General features: G+C 33.6%; 1 protein-coding gene across 7 annotated transcripts in view; it reads left to right on the plus strand.

The window, feature by feature from the left end:
* The window catches only part of ATF7IP (activating transcription factor 7 interacting protein), a 115,090-nt gene that overhangs the window by 29,969 nt on the left and 67,451 nt on the right, over positions 1–17,670 (plus strand). The window contains exon 1 of one of the 7 annotated variants that reach the window (XM_070371125.1): positions 9,104–9,173. The exons of the other annotated variants lie outside the window; for them this stretch is intronic. The gene's annotated coding sequence lies outside the window, so the exon portion shown is untranslated. Of the gene's footprint in view, positions 1–9,103; positions 9,174–17,670 lie in introns of those variants that run through there. 7 annotated transcript variants of the gene reach the window in all.

The raw sequence follows: 17,670 nt of genomic DNA on the forward strand, positions 1-17,670 counted from the left end.
GGGTCATCCCAGTGCACCAGCCTCAAGCATCCTGTATCACGCATAGAACCTGGACTGGTGATTCGTTTCATATATGATATTATACATGTTTTAATGACATTCTCCCAAATCATCCCACCCTCACTAATATTCTACTGTTTTTAAAAGTCTCTTTTTATCTGTGATGCTCATAAGTAAATACATTACTAAAAAGAATGTTCCTTTTTTCTGACAGTGTACTTCCGTTCTCCAGTTTTAAGTTTGCATTGACATTTTTGGCAGCCACTTTCCACTGCTGAATTTTATTGAGTTTGAAGCAAGTTAAAATCCCTTAGTCTTTTTCATGTATTCCATTGATAACATGTAATATACTTAAGTATTTGAACCAAGTGTATTATCTTATAATTATATTTTCTTAATTTCTAATGTGGTTTATTATGCTTTCTTTTGATTTTCCTTGCTTGTTTTCCCCCTTTAGGAAGTCTCTCAAAGAGCTGGTTTTAGATTTCATTGATTGCTTGCTGTTTTATTGAGTTTCCCATGATAATTTTCAATTTTTATTGTAGTTACTTTCTTTGGGTTTATAACTTTTACTTGCATTTTTGAGTTTGTGCTTCTTTATTAATATGTGCATTTAGGTTTTCTCCTGAGTATCATTTTAGTTGAATTCCCTGGGTGGTATTTTGTTAATACTTTGTTGTTTATATTATTTTACCACTGACTGCTCCTTAATCTAAAGTTTTTTTTTAAATTTATAAGGAGATAACTTTCCCTCTCATTTCATTATTGTTTATCTAACTGTAGTAAGTTATGGCTAGAGAATGTGGCCTTGTGTGAATTTTGTGGGGGGGGTTGGTCTTTGAATTTATTAATATTTCCTTGTCACCATATGCACAGTCAATATTAATGTATGTTGATTTTTGTTCATAAAAATTTGTATTCTGGGTTTTTTGGATATACAGTTCTATTTACTTTTCTACTGAGCAACTTCACTTCTTCACTTCAGCATGTTAATTGAGAAATGCATTTTTAATATTTGTTTTTTTTCATCTGTAGAGTTTAGAAAGAAGTGTGTCTATCTGAATTTATTAGTTTTTCCTTGAATTTTTAAAACTATATTTTTGGTTTATGTGATCTGAAGTGGTATTTAGGTATATCAGACATAATGTTTCTAGTGGATTGTACCTTTATTAATTAGAAATATCTTTTTTGTTCCATTACTGGATTTTAAATTTGAATTTTTTTTTATATATTATATGTAGGTTTTGTACATCTACTTAACTTTTTTTTGGTTGGCATTTGCCTAATGTATCATTTTAACCTGTTTTCAACCTTTCTACGTTATTTTATTATAAGGTAATATATAGCACATATTTATTTGATGATATTTTTGTCATTTTACCCAGTTTGAAGCCTAAGTAACTTTTAGATTAGACTTTAGTAACTTTTAGATAACTATTAGTAACTTTTAGTAACTATTAGATAACTATTAGCAACTTTTAGGTAACTATTAGTAACTTTTAGATTTTTTCTTTATTCCTTTGTTCCTTATTCCACAATCTTAAAGTCCATTAATTCCCATTTTGTAATTATCTAGTATTTTGTTCCAGAATATTTGTTTTAAAGACGGTCGGTCCTCAATTATTTTAGTCTGCTCATGAGTTTTACTTGTTTTGTGGAGCATTGCTATTCCCCTGATCTGAGTTTCTTCCTAGGGTCTTTTGCTGTCTTCTATCTGTAAGTATATCTTTATATATGTTACAATAATTTATTAACTCAGTCTTTGCTCACAAGTAATACTTTTATTTTTTCTGTCCTTGTTGATTTTCTGGCAATAGGATTCTAGGCTAAAAATAAGTTTTCCCTGAACTTTGGGGATATTGTTGTTTTATTTTAGCATTTAGTATTGCTGATGACAAGTCTGATGTCAGTAATTTTTATTCCTTTGTAATTAAAATGATGTTTAAAAAAATTCTGAGTTATTAGTATTTCTTCATACGGGTTTTCTGAAATCTTAACATAGTATGTCTATCTAAGTGTTAAAAAATTTAATTTAGTCTGTTTTGGTAATTAGTTTTTCTTTGGAAAACTTTTTTTTTTTTAGGTCTGTGAAGTTTTTTTCTTACTTCTCTCCTTTTTTTCCCCTCAGTTCTTTTTTTCTATACTTCCTCTTGGATGAATGTTGTTGCTTCTGGGTATATCCCTCATATCTCTTAGCTTTCTGTTTGTCCTTTGTATAATCCCTACCTCCGCCTGCCCTGAAATTTTTAATTGATTGTACTCATCTTTGTGCTTGAGAGTTCCTGTTTTACTTTGTGTGTATGCTGACCCAGGTGATTATGAGGGAGCTGTTGCTTGCTGCTCATGGCATAAGCTGGGAATTTGTGTTTTCAATGGTAGCCTTCTTTCCCTGTCTCTTCAGGAGCTTAGTGTCTATGTGAGTCACTACACTGTCTACATTCATAAATGTCACGTCCCTGTCTACATTCATAAATGTCACATCACTGCTGCCTTGGTTTAGCATTAGCATGAAAGAGATTGGGAAAAGTGGAATGAGCTTAACTGTTAAGATAAATCGCACAAATATGTTGTCATTTGAAAGTTGAAACTGAAATATCAGGTCTAAGTAAAAGTTTGTATCTTTTGTCTTTTCTCCTCAAGGGAACTGGTGTAACTAGTTTGGCATTTATCCTTCCAGACTTTGAAATATCCCTTATATGCATATATAAATGTTTAGAAATATATTATTTTGCATTTTAAAGCATAATTGCATAACATTTTGAATACTTATTGACTACTTATATGTCTGAGAATTTTCTATTTATGTCCTTATTAATCTCCGTAACATTTTTATGAAGGCAGGCATTATAATAGTCTCAGTTTCATAGATGAAGATACTGAGTCAAGGAGAGGATAAGTATCTTGGACAGGTTATTTAAGAAGGAAATGATCATACCTGTTTTCAAAGAGGTATGTCTGACTTCAAAGTTTATACTGTTAAGTATATTGAATTCTGTAGCTACTTGTATACTTAATATTCACACCAATAAAAAGTATCTACTGTGTTCTTAATTTCTCTTATTGTTCTTTATTCTTAAGTGGATCTTCCAGTATTTTTTAACTATTAGGGATTGATTATTAATTTGTTTGCTATTATAGTACAACAGTAGATATCCTGATACATTACCTTTTAAAAATATATTATTAGTAATACTTAAGATGGATATCTCAATGTATTCTTTGGTGTGTCAAAGTGAAAGTGAAAGTGGCTCAGTCTTGTCAGACTCCTTGGGACCCCATGGACTGTAGCCCACCAGGCTCCTCTGTCCATGAGATTCTCAAGGCAAGAACACTGGAGTGCATTGCTGTTCGCTTTTCCAGGGGATCTTCCCGACCCAGGGATCTAACCCAGGTCTCTTGCTTTGCAGGCAGACTCTTTACCATCTGAGCCACCAGGGAAGCCCTTTGTTGTATCAAAGTGATTACACAGTTCTGCTTATTTGCCCCTGAAAATAGTTATGACACTGAAGTCTTATATCAGCAGTGTATGATGCTACTCATTGCTGTACATTATCGCTAACAATATTCTTTACCGTCTGAGCCACCACGAATCCCAAGTAGTTGCCAATCTGATGTAAACAAAATATTGTCTCTTTGTTTTGTCTTTTTCTGATTATTATTGAAGTTGAATATTTTTTCTTACGTTCCTTTTATGAATTGCTTATTTGATTTTTTTTTGTCCTTTTGAGTTTTTGTCTTTATTATATTCACTAATAGATACTCTTTTATTCTGGTACTAATCCTATTAGCACTATGCTTTTTTTTTTTTTTTTTTTTTTGAACTGGGGGCTGCTCTGCTACCACAGCTGCGCGGTAGGCCCGCCTCCCACCCAGGTGACAAGCTCCACCTATTTGGCATTGCAGCCACTAGGCTGGCAGGCTGCTGCTCACTGATTGGCATGCCCTTGGTGTGAGGCACCCCAACTCAGTGCACTGTCCTCCCCGGAAGATAAGCCGAGATTGTTTCCCACGGAAGACTGGCAGGTGGAGGAGCGGAGAAAGGAGGCCTAGCACCTGAGAAGGGCTGGGGTGCGAGCCCACTATGCTTTTTAGGTTTAAAGTGTTTCTCGAAACTTGTGGTTACTTGTTACTTTTCTGTGCCTTTGATATTTCTCTACATTGAGTCATATACCCAACATAGTTCTAATGTTTCACATACTTTCATTGTTTTGTCAGTCTTTTTCTTATATGTTGATGTTTCTAGATAACCTTTTTTCTTGCTATTCTGAATTAAATGTTTTCTTCTTTATATCTTCTCTGAGGTCTTACTCTTTTTGTCAAGATTTCTAGAACAGTAATACTACACTTCTTGTTTTTGCCTTTTATGGAAATATCTGTGATGTTTTACTACTAAATATGAAGTTTCCTATTGGTTTGAAGTTGCCATTATCAGCTAAACAAGCAGTCTTTATGTTCTTAATTTTCATTTTTACCAGTGAATGAGTCAGGGAACATACTCAATGCCTTTTCAGTTTCTGTTGAAAAATGACAGTTAATTTTTAGGTTGTTAATACATATCTGAATATGCTTACTTTTTAAGGTATTAGAGGTGTTTAAAATGTTTAACAAGTGCAATTTAGGATAGAAAATTCTTTTCATTTGGTAGTTAGTCATGCCTATAGGGATAGAGTGCTTCTAATGAGAATGTATAATTTTTTGTTTCTGGGCCTTAAAGATCTAATAGGAAGTCTGAGTCATTTCATAGAGACTGCCCTTCTAGTTTTCTCCAAGGACTGTTCTCTGCACAGTATATTATTGAGAGAGTTGTTATTGCCATTAACAGTGACCTGGCTAATCACATGTCTTCTCCAGTAGAATAACTTTAGAATGTGTATTCCAATATTTAAAGGATGATAAAAAAATTTTGTAGTGAACTATGATAAATATTTGAACATACCAAAATAAGGTCTTTGATTTGAATTTGTGAACCCTTGAAAAGAAGAACTTGGTGGCGTATTGCATATATGTATTTCTTTGGGTTTCCCTCCCCAATCCCTTCCTTTTCCTTTTCTTTCTTTTTCTTTTTTTTTTAATTCTGGAGGCTCTAGGCTCAGTTAAATATTTTAATGTGGCAGACAGCCAGATTTCCAATAGTCCTGAACTCAGCATGTTGCTGTTGCTTAGCAACTACTTGTGAAGTCTTGTGGATATAACTGAATTATAAGTAGGGTTATGGGCAGAAGTGGAATTGAGATTGGTAAGAAAGGCATACTCTTCCCCCCACCCCCCATTTGAATTTGAGTTATTCTTTATGCAGAGTTAGTTTTCAGAAATCTGGCTCATAAAAACTGGGTGTACTAACCCTATCAGGAAGACAGGGCTCTGTAGAGGTCTTGTTTGTAATTACACATTTGAAAGCCTGTTTTTATTATTAGGATTAAATAGTCTATACTGGAGAGATAGCAGTAAATGGAAAATAGAGTACTTCTCCTAATTTTCATGGTTATTCATGTAGAAAAGTTTCTACAGATGGTATTACTGCCTATATTTCTTTTCCACATTTGTTAAAATTTACATGTGTAACAAATTTTTGGTTATAATTCTATAAAAATTTTTAATCACATTGTTTATTTAGTGTCTTAAAAACTGTCCTATAATAGTGACCATGTAGGCATTTGATAAATACACAAGTACTCCAAGCTATCTTTGCCATTTCTCAGTAGAGCAATGGGTTTTTGAGTGGAATTTATTAAAATTTTATTTGAGTCAAAATTTAAGGATCCTCTCAGTCCTTTGTTTTCCATTTATTCCAGATGGAAAACTTTAGACCTAAAGGTCTTGAATGATTTGCCCAAGCCAACTCTCTCCAATCTGTGTTTTTTTCTGCATTATTATCTTCTCCTGATGCAGATCTAAAAGCTTTTTTTTTTTTTTTTGCACTCATATTTCATCAGTTTATACAAAGTTTAATTGTAGTCTGTAATTTAAAGTAAAAACATAAACCGAATTCAGTAGCAAGCACAACTAATATGAGCAGATTTAGATGAGAACAGAAGAACATGAGATCTCAGTAATACTTCTGGTCATCAGTCAATATGTTTATAGAATGGGTGGAAAACATTGGCTTCCTTGGTCTAATGGTTAGTAGGAGAGAGATTAAGGGAGTTTTCAAAGTATAATATTTTGGTGAGATTTGCAGATTTTTTTTTAGGTTCTGAAAGAAAACAAAGTGATAATCCTTAGTTTTTGGTAAAGGAACTGTGTTTTCTTAAAATATATCACAAGATTTTTGTAGTAGCTTCTGATAGCCCAACTTGTGAAAGAAAGCTTTTAAGAATATTTGCCTAACACAAGTAGATTATATTCTCTTATATGCATTGTTTGCCAGGGAGATTTCAGAGTGGGCATGTAATTTTTCTTTTTTTGCTCCCTGGAAGAATGCTGGTCCATTCTGAGTTGTATGCCCAAGAGAGATCTTGTTATCAAAAGCGTAAGTTTTTTCTTAAATTCTAACAGAAGAAAAACATAGATTTGCAAATAAGATCAATTCAAAAAGTTGCAGTAAACATAATTTTAGTTAAATCTATTCAATGATAATATACTAGCAAATATTGCTTTTTTACAGAAGGAAAAAATTATAGGTACAAAGAAGAATTTGAGTTTCCTCTTTGAAATGAAAGATTAGGCTTCTTTTTGAAATTTAGTTATGTTTGTTGTTAAACTTCTGTACACATAGGCTACGGCCACAGAATATCTGGTTCTCAGATGACATTTTGAATTCCTGTGGGTTGTAGGAGGTCAGGGTCTAGAGATGGGTAAGAGTATAGAGATACGGAGGAGGGTGACATTTCTGGCATGTATCTAAACTTCTCTAGAGCATTTACTTGCTGTACTAATTTTTAACACTAAGGTGCCATTGATAATTCAATCCTCCCAAAATTCCAATTGGTGTGTGATAAAATGTTTACTTTGAAAATTTCATGCTTTTTCTGTTCCCTTAAATATAAAACTGGTGTCAGTAAAACTAAAATGTATAATAACTGCTTTAAATAATTTTAAGGAAATATGAAGTGCTAAGATATATATTTAAAGTGATAATTTGACTTAGATATCTGGAATTGTAAAATACTTTTTCCCACTTGTTGTGCCTTGTTATCAAATTTCAACCCATTTGTTACATTCTTCCTAATTATAACTCATAGGTTAATTCATATCTTTTTTTTTGATGAGGATCATAGTTTGTTCAGGTAAGTGAACAAGATGAATTTACATTTAAGATTTAAATTGGCTTAAAGATGTGGATACAGTTCTAAGTTAGATCTGAATATCCAAGTCACATGTGAATACAACATTAAGAAAAATAAGTAAAACAATAAGCTAAGTTACCTTTCATTCAGAACACTGCTTAAAATAATATTTATGTTTTTAAAGGCTTGGTTGAACTTAATTTTAGAATCTAGCTATCCTTAAAAGGATATACTACCAATGGATTGCTTTTTTGATGTATTTTCATCCTTCACTGGAGCTCTTTTTGTTACTTAAAACTGTTCTGCATTTTTATGTCTTAAACACATTGTTTATAAGCTTTATTAAAAATAAGTCTTTTACATGTAATTTTCATAATGAAGTTTTTAGACTTTCCGAGTATCAAATACATGAATTCCTTTTTTGACCAAAGAAAACATTTTAAAAGTTAATTTACCACTTTATTAAAACATAATGGAGGGTTTGAGATATTTAAAACATGAACTTTGATAGGCCACATTTGTTTTAATATGATTTGATTGTAACCAACCTTTCATTTCAACAGCTATAATTTAAATTCTTGAAAATAAAAACAGATTTTTTCCCCTTTTACCTTTTCTCTTTATTTTCCTTTTATTTAGTTATTTTTAATTTTGGTCATTCTGTAGTAGCTCATGAGCTTCATAGTTAATTGCATTAGACTTCACATTGCTTGGCATCTTTATGATTCTCCAGAGTAAATGTGTTATATACATACAAGCATGCATACTAAACATAAATGTGGCTTCCTGGTGGCTCAAATGGTAAAGAATCTGCCTGCAATGTAGGAGACCCGGGTTTGATCCCTAAGTCAGGAAGATCCCTTGGAGAAGGAAACAGCAGACCATTCCAGTATTCTTGCCTGAAGAATTCCATGGACAGAGGAACCTGGTGGGCTATAGCCCATGGGGTTGCAAAGAGTTGGACACCACTGAGCAACTAATGCTGAGAAAGACTGAAGCATAATTAGGTTGGAAAGTTAGAATGATGACAAACATTCTTTTATTTGAGTGACAGAAACATGTTGTCAACTTTAATATTATCCCACATTAAACAAAACTGAAAAACCAAACATAGCGGTATTGTAAAGATTAAATATTTATATGTTTAACTTTTACTTGACATGAATAACAAGATTGTTTTCCTCAGGAATTGTTGTAGTTTGATTGAAAAAACAGTTATTGAATGTTGACTGTGTGGAAAGCACTATATGTTGGAACAAGTTTGTGTCAAAAAATAAGGCCTAATCCCCACCTGTTTAGAGATCTGCTTTGATTAATATTTAATCTTTATATTTTTAATACACAGTAAAATCTTTTACGCTTAAGTAAGATTCTCAAATGATTGCAGGGGAAAAGTGTTAGGAAAAAAAATGCAGCACTGTTCAGATTTTGACAGATTTTAGAAGTTTAGAGATGTAAGAACTATGATTAAAGTGTTAACTTTTTCTCCTGAAAAAAGAACACTTAAATATTTATGTACATGTATACATGTGTACATATATAAGTAAAATGGTATGGACAATGGCATGTAACTTGAAATTGGTCGATTAATTTAGCTTAGAATTCATTTTTCTTTAATTGCCACTTAGTAAGAAAAAGTTCCAAGTTAATATTCTAGATGAAATGCAAGGTACATAATTTTCCCCAGGAAAATAAAGTGTTTTTGCTGGTGGTTTTCCTCTTATATTCACGTCTATTCTGGGATTCATACTAGCATATTGTTTCTATTTTTAGGCTGTTGCCAGGCAGATTAAAAATTTCTCCTCTTAGGATTGCCCACTTTCTAGTTTTCTGATTGGTTACATGAACCTGCTTTCTTTAGCCAACCACAGTGACTATGCAAATTGTATTTCAGTTTCTGTTGCAGTGAGAGAACTGATAAGATGGCTGCAGGGGTTTTCCTTTGGGGTATGTTTATTATTCTAAAGAGGATTTTCATCATTATGTAATAAGCAAAAGTAGATTTTTTTCAAAATGGTATTTTATTTCTTGAAATGTGAAATCAACTAATTAAACAAGTTTTATAAGCCTTGAAAAATGCCTCTTATGTCAGATTAGGTTAATTTTAATGGAGTTCTGTATTGAACCTTGTTAGAGGCAGCATTTTGTGTCGGTGGGTATATGTTACTTTTTGTTAGTAAACATCCTGACTTCTCAAAGGAAGGTTGACTTCTGTGTAAACCTGCTGTATGTGAACATGCCAACATGTTAGTGTGTAATTCTGTCAGAGATATTCTAGATTACTACCTTTGCTTTATAAAATAATTTCATTGTTTCGCTTAAGAATCATTTTTTATTTTAGTTATATGTATATAGCCCATCATTCTTTTAGTCGGTGTTCACTAAGTGTATCTTATATTCCAGACACCGTGTAGCTTATTAATATTATTCCCGGATATTTACTTTATTTTTTATTCTTTTGTTAAATGACCTGTAAAGTACGTCATAGTGATACCAGCATATTTTTAAGATGTTTTCTGACAGCAAAACTTGGGCATTTAAAATGTATTAATCTTATACTAAATACATGATGAGATGTGCCAAAGTATTTCATAAAATAGACATGAATGTAGGTATTATAGTCCATTTATAATATTTATTTTAAAAATTGAAGTATAGTTGACTTACGGTTTTATATTAGTTTCAGGTATAAAATGTGATTCAATGTTATTATAGGTTATATACCATACAAAGTTATTACAATTTTACTGACTGTATTCTCTGTGCTATGACATTCCTTCCCTGTGACTTATTTATATTATAACTGGTAGTTTCTACCTCCTGATCCCCTTCACCTGTTTCATTCATTCCCCACATTGCCTCCCCTAATAATTATTTCTAGAAATATACATGTAACGTACTGGTAAATACAGTGGCAAGACACTTCATATTGAATAAAGACAGCACTGAGAACCTGTGACAAAGCATTATGTAACACCAGAAAGTTCAGTAAATAAGCCTTGTTTATAAGCAAGTTTATCATTAATTACATGTAAGGCCTCTTAGTTATGGTACCAGTTTATAGTAAAAGAGAATGCTCCTGTTTCACTTAAGACTCCCTAGTCCTTTTGGAAAAGGCAGTTGATTGCATTTTCTATGTATAGGATACTTGATTCATATATGTACCTGGAGCGTTCATTTGCACCATACTCAGTACTGTTTTCTTGTTGGTAAAATTTGTTTTGTTCTTTTATCTTCTCATGTCCATTATTACATCCTATGAGATAAACATACTACAGAATTATGTCCCATTTAGGACAGGGGGAAAAAAGTAACTGGCTTATCTGAGAGGAACACATGGAGAACAAGGTTGCTGTTTTTTCTACATATTGCCTTTTATAGAAGTATACTAGTGTAATTACACGTCTACTTGTTGACCTAGAAGTGTTAATTCTCTAAAGTGGGAACCAATTCTCAGTTCTTTTTGTTTTTGTTGCTTTGTCTGTTTTGAAAGTGTGACCCAGTAAAAGTCATAGGTTGAAAACAAATGAAAAATTATTCAACTCTAGTTTTGCTGTTAAAAAAAAAAAATCACAGACTTATTGAAATGTAATTCACATGCCATATAATCCACATGATTAAAGTATACAACTCATTGATTTTTAAAACATTCACACAGCGTGTAACCATCACTACAATTAATTTTAGAACATTTTTTATTACATTATAAAGAAATCTTGTATCCGTCAGGAGCCATTCCTCATTTCTTCCCCAACCCCCAGTACTAGCCAGCTACTTAACTGCTGTCTTTATAGATTTGCCTATTCTGGACATTTCATATAAATAAAGTTACTCAGTGTGTGGCCTTTTGTGATAGGCTTCTGTCACTCAGCATATTTTCAGGGTTTATTCATGAAGTTACGTTTATCAGTACTTCATTCCTTTTTATAGCCAGATAATATTTCATTTTAATGGATATACCACATTTTATTTATCAGTTGCTGGACTATGCTGGACTATGGCTATTATGAATAGATACTTTTAGGAGGTTATGAGAAGTGCTTCTATGAGTATTTGTGTATAAGTGTTTGCATGGATGTGATTTTATTTCTTGTGGATATGTATACCTAGGAGTAGAATTGCTAGATTTTTATAGCAGCACAGTTCAAGAAGTGCCAGCCTCTTTTTCAAAGCACCTGCTCCACTTTACAGCCCCATCAGCTGTATGAGGATTCCAATTTCTCTCCATCTTTTGCTAACACTTGTTATTTTCTGCTTTGGTTATAACCATTGTGTTGTGTGTGAAGTGTTAATTATGGTTTTGATCTTCATTTCTCTAATGACTAATGATGTTGAGCATCTTTTTATGTTTGTTGCTTATTGGCTTATCTTTGGAGAAATATCTATTCAAGTCTTTTGCTCATTTTTAAATTGGGTTGTTTTATTATTATTGAGTTATAGCAGTTTTTATATATTCTAATAGATACAAGTCTCTTTTCAGATATATTATTTACACATATTTCCTCCCATTGTGTGAGTTATCTTTTCACTATCTTGATGGTTACCTTTGCAGCACAAAATTTTTAATTTTTATGAGGTCTAGTTTTTTTTTCTTTTGTTAATCTCTTGGGTCATATGTAAGAAATCATTGACTATTCTAAGGTCATGTAGATTTATATCTGTTTTCTTTTAAGATTAAAAATTTTAGCCATTAGATTTAGGTCTTTGACCCATTTGGAATTAGTCTTTATTTATGGTATGAGATAGGGATCCAAAGCCATTATTTAACATGTGGCTATTCAGTTGTTTCTGCACTATCTGTTGAAAACACTGTTTGTTCCTCATTGAATGGTCTTAGCACTCCTGTCAAAAATTATTTAACCATAAATGTGAGGGTATATTTTTTGACTGTTCTAATCCATTGCTGGAAGAAGTACAAGCTGGAATCAAGATTGCTGGGAGAAATATCAATAACCTCAGATATGCAGATGATACCACCTTTATGGCAGAAAGTGAAGAGGAACTAAAAAGCCTCTTGATGAAAGGGAAAAAGTGAAAAAGTTGGCTTAAAGCTCAACATTCAGAAAACTAAGATCACGGCATCTGGTCCCATCACTTCATGGAAATAGATGGGGAAACAGTGGAAACAGTGTCAGACTTCATTTTTTGGGGCTCCAAAATCACTGCAGATGGTGACTGCAGCCATGAAATTAAAAGATACTTACTCCTTGGAAGGAAAGTTATGACCAACCTAGATAGCATATTCAAAAGCAGAGATATTACTTTGCCAACAAAGGTCCGTCTCGTCAAGGCTATGGTTTTTCCAGTAGTCATGTATGGATGTGAGAGTTGGACTATGAAGAAAGCTGAGCACCAAAGAATTGATGCTTTTGAACTGTGGTGTTGGAGAAGACTCTTGAGAGTCCCTTGGACTGCAAGGAGATCCAACCAGTCCATTCTAAAGATCAGCCCTGGGTGTTCTTTGGAAGGACTGATGTTGAAGCTGAAACTCCAATACTTTGTCCACCTCATGTGAAGAGTTGACTCATTGGAAAAGACTGATGCTGGGAGGGATTGGGGGCAGGAGGAGAAGGGGGCGACAGAGGATGAGATGGCTAGATGGCATCACCGACTCGATGGATGTGAGTTTGAGTGAATTCTGGGAGTTGGTGATGGACAGGGAGGCCTGGCATGCTGCCATTCGTGGGGTCGCAAAGAGTTGGACACAACTGAGCTGAACTGAACTGATTCCATTGCTCTCTCTGTCTGTCCTGCTAGTAGTGCATGCTCAGTTGATAAGTTGTGTCTGACTCTTTGCAACTCCATGGACTGTAGCCCACCAGGCTCCTCTGTCCATGGGATTTTCCAGGCTAGAATACTGGAGTAGGTTGCCATCTCCTTCTCCAGGGGACCTTCCTAACCTAGGAATCAAACCTGCATCTCCTGCATTGGCAGGTGGATTCTTTACCACTGAGCCACCTGGGAAGCCCTAGTAGTACCACACTGTAAAGATTACTGTAGCTTTATAATAAGTTTTGAAAATGTGAAGCGTGAGTCTTTCACTGTCTCTCCCTGCCGCACCCCCCTCCCCCATATTGGCTATTTGGAATTTCTTGCATTTCCATATGAGTTTTAGAATCAGCTTGTCAGTTTCTGCAAAGAAGATAGTTGAGATTTTGATAGGGCTTTGCCTTGAATCAGTCAATCAGTTTTGAGAGTAGTGACGTCTTAATATTAAGACTTCTGATTCAAGAGTATAAGGTGTCCTTCTGTTTATTTAGATCTTTAGTTTCTTCAACACTTTGTAATTTTTTAGAGTATTGGTTTTGTACTTTTTGTTAAATTTACTTTTTATGCTATTGTAAATGGAACTATTTTCTTAATTTCATTCTGAAATTGTTTTTACAAGTATTTTTTATTATATTTTTCAATATATTGATTTTATATCTTGCAACCTTCTAGACTTATTTACTGGTTCTAATAAAATTTTTGATGGATTTCTTAGGATTTTCTGTACATAGGATTTTATCATCTGCAAATTGAGATAGTTTCAGTTTTTTCTTTTCAAGGTACATGACCTTTATTTCATTTTCTTGCCTAATTGTCCTGGCTAGAACCTCTAGTCAGTGCCTAAGAGCAGACATTTTGTCTTGTTTCTGATCTTAGGGTGAAAGCTTTCTGTCTTTGACAATTAAGTATGTTAGCTATGGGTTTTTCCTAGATGCTCTTTATCAGATTGAGGAAATTCCCTGTGGTTTGTTGAGCTAGTTCTATTGTTACTTGCTTGGATGACTTAATGAAAAGTTACTTTTAAAAAGATACTTGGATGTTTAAGAGCTTCTTTGTAATAATGTTGGCGCTAATATGTGAACCAGTCTGTAGGCTGATGAAATTGAGGCTGTAACAGTCAGAACTCATTCACTGTGTGAATAGGCCTTAGCAATTATATTAAATGACTTTTCCATTTTCAAAGAGAGAAGAAAATAGTGGCAAATACAGTATAGTTTATTGCTTATTGTTTTGAACTCTGGAAGACCCCCATGGTTGCAAAATTTAAAGGATGAAATGCATAAGAAGTGTATATATACAAAGAAAGCAATTTCATGCTGAATCAAGTGTCTTTTTACTTTACTAAGTTAATTATTATCCATGTAATGAATGATAGTAGCCTGGCTATTGATGTATTATTTCAGATGTAAAGTTGAACTTGTATAACTTGTCACTTAAATGGGAAAAAATATGCCTTGGTATAGGGTCTGACATATAAATACCCCTTGATAAGTGTCAGTTTCTTTATCCCTTTAAGGTGGGTTGTTTCATTAATAAAATGGGGACTTTATAATATAGAAAAAAAGTATAAGACATACCTGGGAATAATAAACATCAGATTCAAGATTATGCTTATCTTTGAGTTAAGGAATTGGGATGGGGAAGGAGTAGCATGCTATCTGATAGTGTTATACAGGAGGCTTTGTTTTTAATTTCTTATCTGGATGATGGGTTCACATGTGTTCATTATGTTGGAGTTTATATCTTGCTGCATGTTCTCTGTATTTAATAATGAAAAATTAATTATAAAAGAACATCAATATAGCTAGAGTTTAGTAAAATAATTCAAAATTTAAGCTAGAATCAAACTTAGCAAGCATCTAGTCTAACCTCCTCGGTTTTACTGGTGAGTGACATGAAATCAGGAGAGTTTGGGTGATTTATCCTGTGACAACTATTATGCTAATGTTGGAACACAGAGTAGATTTGGTTTTGTTAGTTTAGAAATCTTTGTTTTGCCAAGCTTTTATAATAATGTATTTTTGAGTTGTGGTGGATTATATGTGCATGCATGCTCAGTTGTGTCTGACTCTTTGCAACCCCATATACTGTAGCCTCCCAGGCTGCTCTGTCTATGGAATTTTCCAGGCAAGAATACTGGAGTGGATTGCCATTTCCTACTCCAATGGGTAAATTATATAGTTCACTGTTGTTATTGTTTTGGTAAGATTACCTATCCCTGCGTTTTGCCATGTGACGTGAAATGTTTCCCCATGAGAGCTTTTTTCTCTCTACCCTCTTAACTTGGGTTTAGCCAATGGGCTGTGAGTGAAAGTGGCGTATACTGTGTCTAAGAAAAAGCTTTAAAATCCATTGTATATTGTATGGTTCTGTTATTGTGGGCTTTTTTTTCTCGGTCATTATGGGCTTTTCTCTATGCCACAAGACCTGGAATTGTGGGGGCTGGGGAAGCATTTGCTGCTTCTTCAGCTGATGACCTAGAATGAAGAAGATTGTTGGTTATTAGCCAGTCATTTTTTCCTTACTGCTTTATTACCTAGTGAAAGCTGACTGACACAGAAAGTAAGCTGTCTGTCCTTTCTCCTTAGATTGAGTCGATAAGAAAAGTGAGCTCTATTTCCTATCATTTGAAGGATTCACATCTTTCATGTTGCCCTCCTAAATCATTCTGGGTATTTTAATTCATCCAAGTAAAGTATGAAAAATTTTGGACAAGTGGTTCTTAAATTCTTGAGGAAATAAAATACATAGCTGTCTGTAACTTTACTCATTGCTGCCCAGGTGCTGGTGGAGTTTGATGAGTTGGATAAGCTAGTGGGCCCTGATGGATAACTGGCTAATTTTCTGAGGGGATGTAATTTAATAAGTGTGTTCTATAATTGAGTTTGTTGGATCAGGTCAATTAATTTGACTTTGCGTATGTAACAGAATGATCCCCGAAATACACTGGAAGAAGTTATTTTAAGGTATCTTGCATTTTTTCATATAGAATATTCTAGTATTCTTCAAAATATATCAGTGAATGCAACAAATTAGACTGTAGTGATTGTTCTGGTTTGCTGTGCTTATTAATCAATATTGATTTGCTCTTGTTTTGTCCAAGGGATTGTTGGTAGAGCAAACTTCTGTTTGCTTTGTTGCTGATTAGTTTTAAACATTTAGTTAAGGGATATCCCATTATATGTTTTGATATCTCAGTTGATATCATGAGGTTGCTGAGAGGCAGAAGGGGTTATTTGTTGCATCAAATATTATGAGCACGTGAAACCATACCAAACTCATGAGTTAAATTATTAGATAAGGAATGGATTTCCACCAGTTAATGTTTCCTTTTTTTTTTTTTTTTTAGTGCAGTAGTGTTTTTTTGCAATTGAGGGAAGAACCATAGCATAGTAGAATTGAAGAATTGTGAACTGTAAGGGATTCTGGATTCTCAAGTAAATATTGCCAATGCTTTGTGAGTGACTTCAAGAGAAGTTTGGAAACAAGATGAAAATCCTTGTGGAAGTTTTAATAGGAGTAGTGATTATGTTTTACTACAGTTTTAGAAAAATAGCTATTGACAAAGTTGACAAGATATCTAGTATTTAAGATAAAAATTTAGAAACTATATTAAATCTGCACAGATAAATATCAAGAGGATGAATCATTTCACTCGCAGTTTCACCAGTCTTCACTAATGAACAGTAAACAGTATGCAGATTAGCAGAGTGATTATTCTTTATGATTTTATTTCCAGGACTATTGCAGAATTCTCAAGTAAAATTTAGAAGTGCAGAATAATATCACACGGTTCTCAATTGAGAATGGAATTCTTAGCACAGTAACTGAGTTGCGTTTCTATAGAGGCTAGGAATCCTCAGCATAAAGTGATTATTTAAGAGTAAGCCATCATTAGTCAAGCCTACTGACTAATGTTTGTTTAATCCATTTAACATAAACTCAAATCTGAAAAATTATTTTCAGCATCCCATTATTCAGAATAATGTTACAGTACTATCAGTTAAAAGCATGAATTTAATTGGAGTGCTTGTGTCAAAGATAGAAATGTCAAGTCCACTTAAATGGCTTTGCTTAGCATTTTGCAAGTTTTTGCTAAAATTTTATTTTTAAATATATTTCATCACATATCCATACTTTGAATTAATATAGTGTTTGTGTATGTGTCTGTGCGCTTTGACCCAACAGTTTTGGTACTTCCTGTTGTCTTGTTAGTTAAAGCAGTTCTTGGAAAGCAGTAGTATAGATCCTTGTTTATTTAATCAGGAAAACCCTGCTATGGACCTGTTATTGAAATAAGAATCTGGGGGTATGTTACAAATATGTGTCAATTTCATAGTTCACCTTTAATTTTACCCCGTTTGGATTCTTGGTAGAGCACTTGCCCTCATCTGCTTCCCTTGTTGCCGGGCAAGGTTTGTGATGCTGACGTCTGATTGGTGTAGGCAGCTATGGCTTTAAGCCAATCAAACAGTGAATTTCAGTTCTCTCACGAGACTGAAGCATTCAAGCAGCTGCTGATTTATTTTTCCTATGGTGAGATTATATAAACTAAGAGTATGGCTGCAGCAAGCTCCCTCTTGGGTATGTTTGAAAAATTACAAGGTTCTCTCTGTAATTGAAAGAGAAAAAAATGAAGTTTATTTTAAAAATTTACTACTAAAAATCTCATAGG

The sequence above is a fragment of the Bos mutus genome, chromosome 5, assembly GCF_027580195.1.
Source record: "Bos mutus isolate GX-2022 chromosome 5, NWIPB_WYAK_1.1, whole genome shotgun sequence".
NCBI lineage: Eukaryota > Metazoa > Chordata > Mammalia > Artiodactyla > Bovidae > Bos > Bos mutus.